This window comes from Mandrillus leucophaeus, unplaced genomic scaffold, assembly GCF_000951045.1.
Source record: "Mandrillus leucophaeus isolate KB7577 unplaced genomic scaffold, Mleu.le_1.0 Scaffold125, whole genome shotgun sequence".
Classification (NCBI taxonomy): domain Eukaryota; kingdom Metazoa; phylum Chordata; class Mammalia; order Primates; family Cercopithecidae; genus Mandrillus; species Mandrillus leucophaeus.
Window position 1 is genome coordinate 2484658 of NW_012100876.1, and position 5205 is coordinate 2489862.

Sequence of the window (5205 nt, forward strand, 5' to 3'; positions counted from 1 at the left end):
TAGTTTTTTGTACTTTTTAGTAGAGACGGGGTTTCACCGTGTTAGCCAGGATGGTCTCGATCTCCTGACCTCGTGATCCACCCGTCTCGGCCTCCTGAAGTGCTGGGATTACAGGCTTGAGCCACCGCGCCCAGCCGGAATTTTTAAAATGAGACACAAAACGTCATTGTGGCCCTCCAGTTAGAGTAGGGGATTATGTGGGCTAGGTTAATCAATGGAGTTTTAGCTCAGTTCCAATTTACAGTGGGTCCAGTAGGTCCCTGGACCTATCGTGTAGGTGTTTCCCCAGTTCTAGAATGCATAATTAGAATAGGCATAATTGGAATAGACATGGCTGGCAGAATTTCCACATTGGTCCCCCAACCTGTGGGAGTGAAGGATATTATGGTGGGAAAAGCCAAATGGAAGCCATTAGAGCTGCCTCTACCTAGGAAAATAGTAAATCAAAAACGATATCACATCCTTGGAGAGTTTACAGATATTAGTGCCACCATCAAGGACTTGAAAGATGCAGGGGTGGTGACTCTCATCACATCCCCATTCAAGTGTCCTATTTGGCCTGTGCAGAAGACAGATGGATCTTGGAGAATGACAGTGGATTATTGTAAGCTTAATAAAGTGGTGATTTCAATTGCAGCTGCTGTACCAGATGTAGCTTCCTTACTTAAGCAAATTAACACATATCCTGGTACCTGGTATGCAACTATTGATCTAGCATATGGCTTTTTCTCCATACCTGTCCATAAGGCCCACCAGAAGCAGTTTGCCCTCAGCTGACAAGGTTAGTAATACACCTTCACTGTCCTACCTCATGGGTATGTCAACTCTCCAGCTGTATGTCATAATCTAGCTCCCACGGATCTTGATTGCTTTTACCTTCCACAAGCTATCACATTGGTCCATTACATTGATGACATTAAGCTGACTGGACCTAGTGAATGAGAAGTAGCAACCACTGTGGACTTATTGGTAAAATATTTGCACATCAGAGGGTGGGAAATAAATCCAAATAAAATTCAGGTGTCTTCTACTTCAGTGAAGTTCTGGGGGTATAGTGATGTGGGGCTGTCGGGATATCCCTTCTAAGGTGAAGGATAAGTTGTATCTGGTCCCCCCTACAACCAGGAAATAGTCACAACACCTAGTGGGCCTATTTGGATTGTGGAGGCAACACATTCCTCATTTGGATGTGCTGCTCTGGTCCCTTGATGAGGTGACTGAAAAGCTACTAGTTTTAAGTGGGGCCCAGAACGGGGGAAGGCTCTGCAACAGATCCAGGCTGCTGCACAAGCTGCTCTGGTTCTTGGGCCACATGATCCAGCAGATTCCATGGTGCTTGAGGTGTCAGTGGCAGATAGGGATGCTGTCTGGAGCATTGGCAGGTCCCTATAGGTGAATCACAAAGGAGGCCTTGAGGGTTTGGAGCGAGGTCCTGCTTGCATCTGCAGATGACTACCTTTTTTTTTTTTTTTTTTTTTTTTTGAGATGGAGTTTCTCTCTTGTTGCCCAGGCTGGAGTGCAGTGGCACAATGTCAGCTCACCGCTCACCACAACCTCCGTCTCTTGGGTTCAAACGATTCCCCTGCCTCAGCCTCCTGAGTAGCTGGGATTACAGGCATTTGCCACCATGCCCAGCTAATTTTGTATTTTTAGTAGAGATGGAGTTTCTCCATGTTGGTCAGGCTGGTCTTGAACTCCCGACCCCAGGTGATCTGCCTGCCTGGGTCTCCCAAAGTGCTGGGATTACAGGCATGAGCCACCGCGCTTGGCCTACTACTCTCTTTTTGAGACACAGAAAACCTAGTCGGTCTGCTACTGGGCCTTAATATAATAGAAACTGAATGCTTGATCATGGGCCACCAAGTTTCCTTATGACCTGAGCTGCCCATCATGGAGTAGGTGTTATCTGACCCATCTAGCCACAAAGTCAGGCATGCACAGCAGCATTCCATTATCGAATGGAAGTGGTATATACGTTATTGGACTGAGCAGGCCCTGAAAGCACAAGTAAGTTAGATGAAGAGCTAACCTAGCTCCTCTCTCTCTCTCTCTTCCAGAGTGGGATGCCTTTTCTTCTGCCCTTGGGCATCAGATTCCAGGTTCTTTAGCCTTTGGACTCTGGGACTTGCACCAGTGGCTCCCCTGGGGTTCTCAGACCCAGAGCTTCAGGCTGCAGACTGCACTGTTGGCTTTCCGAATTTTGAATCTTTTAGACTTGGACTGAGCCACGCAACTAGGTTTTCTCATTCTCCAGCCTACAGACAGCATACCATGGGACTTTGCCTTTGTAATCATGTGAGTCAGTTCTCCCTAATAAATTCATATATATATATCCCATTGGTTCTGTCCCTCTGCAGAACTGTGACTGATACAGCCATGTCCTCTTAGTCTTTCTTTGTTTATTCAGCCTTCTTCCCGCTATGTGTGTCAGACTGAATAGTTTTTACTGTCTTGTCTTCAAGTTCACTGATATTTTATTCTGCATTATCTAATCTGATCTTAGTCCTATCCAGTTAATATTTTTATTGCAGATGCTATATTTTGAGCTCTAGAAGTTCTATTTGGATTTTTAAAAGTAGTTTCCATTTCTCTTCTCATTTGGTTCATGTTTTCATTTAGCTCCTTGAAACTATTATAGCTGTTTTCGATTCCTTATCTGCCAATTCCGACATCTCTGTCATTTCTGATCTGCTTGCAAAGATTGATTTTTCTGTTAGAGCTTACATTTTCCTGATTATTTTCATGCAGAACATTGTGAATGTTGTTATTGATTTTCCCACCTCAGCCTCTAGAGTCACTGGGATTACAGACGTGGGCCACCACGCCCTGGACCACGTGTAAATTCTCATAGTTGTTCAGTTTACAGCTCACTGGAAATTGTTCTTTTTCTGATAATTGTTCTCTGTGTGATCTTTTGGAGCCCTATCCTACAAATATGCAGCTTAATGTTTAGACAAATACTCTAGGGCACCCAACGAGGATGTCTGGAGCTCTTTCTCCTTGTAGCTGCTTCTTCTTTGGTACTGTGTCCCTCACATTCCAGCCACCTCAACCTCCCTTAACTTTGATCCTTGTCTCTTCATCTCAGGAAGGTTCCTATCTGATTGGGTTCCTCCTCTGTTCTGGGTTATAGGCAGAAATCCAGGGTCTCACCTCAATTGTTTCTATTTTCACAAGCATGACAAGCCTGTGATGTGTGTTGACAATATCTGAAAGCATTAATAGTTGTTTCATACATTTTGTTTAGCATCATAAACATTTGTAATAGCAGAACCAGTTGATACCAGTGATTTCATCATGGTCAGAAGCAGAATTCTAGGAGCCACTTTACAAACTTCTCTATTTGTCCTTTTTTAAACTATGCACTGAGCACAAAACAGAATTAGAGAAATCTCATGGGTCTGCCCACCTCTGATGTTCTGCTGATATTCTAGGACAGAACATGACATTGGGACAGGATTTTTTTTTTTGAAGAATCAAAGCCCTAGAGAGACTGGACCTCTTCCTTTGGAAATAGACTGTCACACCTATAAGGTCTTCTCTGTCAACTCCAAGGCCAAAGACTTAATCACTGTGTCTAGAAACCATCATAACCGGTGCACATAGGGCCAAGTGTATGGTGACTCCAGTCACTGCCATGTGGTTGTCTGTCCTCAGGAGTAACTGGTCTCTGAATTTATTCTAACTACAGGTCACGAATGGCTCAGCAATCCAACAGAAAGCCCAGGGTCAGCTGGGCCAATATGCTAACAGGAGTGAAATACATTGGATATAGAAAGATAGGGGCAAAGGATGTGGGAGATGATTACCAAACCCAGGAAGACTTCATAGCTCAAAAGTCGAACAGAGAGAAGGAAGGAGGGATGAGCATGTTGGTTCATTCATTACATAATTTGAATGCCTATAATGTACCAGGCACTGACAATTTGTGGTGTCTTCAGTGAAAGATAATGTTGGCACACATATATTTCTGTGTGATTAGGAAAGGAACCAAACAGGCCATGCCTGCCCTTGTGGTTTCCATGGCTGCATCCTTTTCTCTCTGCATCTTTGCAAGTTTCATTTTCCTCTCCTCACCCTGGTTTTACCTCCCTGTGGTCTGAATGATCTGAATGTCCGGGCTTCTCAGTTGCCCCCTAGAAACAGTGAGAGTATGTTCAGAGTTAGGGTAGGGAGAAGTTGGGTTGAATCAAAGAAGGAATCACAAGAGCTGGGTTAGACTATTTGTATTTAACTGATAGAGAAAATTCATATGTTCTGGCCGGGCACTGTGGCTTACACCCGTAATCCCAGCACTTGGAAGTCTGAGGCAGGCAGATCACCTGAGGTCAGGAGTTGGAGACCAGCCTGGCAAACATGGAGAAACCCTGTCTCTACTAAAAATACAAAAGTAGCTGGGCATGGTGGCAGATACCTGTAATCCCAGCTACTCAGGAGGCTGAGGCAGGCAAATCACTTGAACCAGGGAGGCGGAGGTTGCAGTGAGCCGAGATCACACCATTGCCCTCCAGCCTGGGCAACGAGAGCAAAACTCCGTCTCAAAAAAAAAAAAAAAAGGAAATTCATATGTTCTTAATATACTGGCTGGAGCCTTCTGGGAAGGACCTTTGAGGCCCAGTAACATTTTATGACATCACTGGAGAGGATTTTCCAGATGCAGGCAGAACTGGATGTGCTACAGTAGAAAGCCCATGGGCTTGGGAGCCACACAGAAATTCCTGTTTTCAAATCCCCACTCTGCCACTTATTATCTGTGTGATCTTGAACAAGTTATTTAATCTCCTCGGACCCCAGATTCCTCACCTGAAGCGGGGACGTTTTACTTCTTAGTGCCGTTAGGAAGGTCAAAAGAGGAATGTGAAAAGGGCCAAGTGCTGATGCAGGGTATGTGCACATTTATTGGCTCCTTCCTTGTACGGTTTTGTTCCCTTCACTCCTAAAACTACACAAGAAAGAAGATTCTTGGTGGGGGCAGGGGGTAACAGTGGTACCTGTGCAGTCTCCACTTCCTCAGTACTTCTCAGGTGGGACAGGTGAGCCAGGGCAAGTGGCAAACCCAGGAAGCAACTTGGATTTGTCCACTGGCAGGCTTTTGGGGAAATTGAACCCAGGGATGCTTTGGTAACATCTTCCCCACTGTGTCTTCAGATCTCTGACATTAAAAAGCACTGTCTCTTCTACTCTCTCTTTTTAAAATTATTTATT

The 5205-nt window shown here is 44.8% G+C and overlaps 1 long non-coding RNA gene across 1 annotated transcript in view; it reads left to right on the forward strand.

Moving 5' to 3' along the window:
* Window positions 1-2596, forward strand: part of LOC105533441 — a 98149-nt gene extending 95553 nt beyond the window's left edge. The window contains exon 5 of the long non-coding RNA XR_001005117.1: window positions 2058-2596. This is a non-coding gene — a long non-coding RNA (uncharacterized LOC105533441). The remainder of the gene's footprint in view (window positions 1-2057) is intronic.
* Window positions 2597-5205: the final 2609 nt, after the last annotated feature.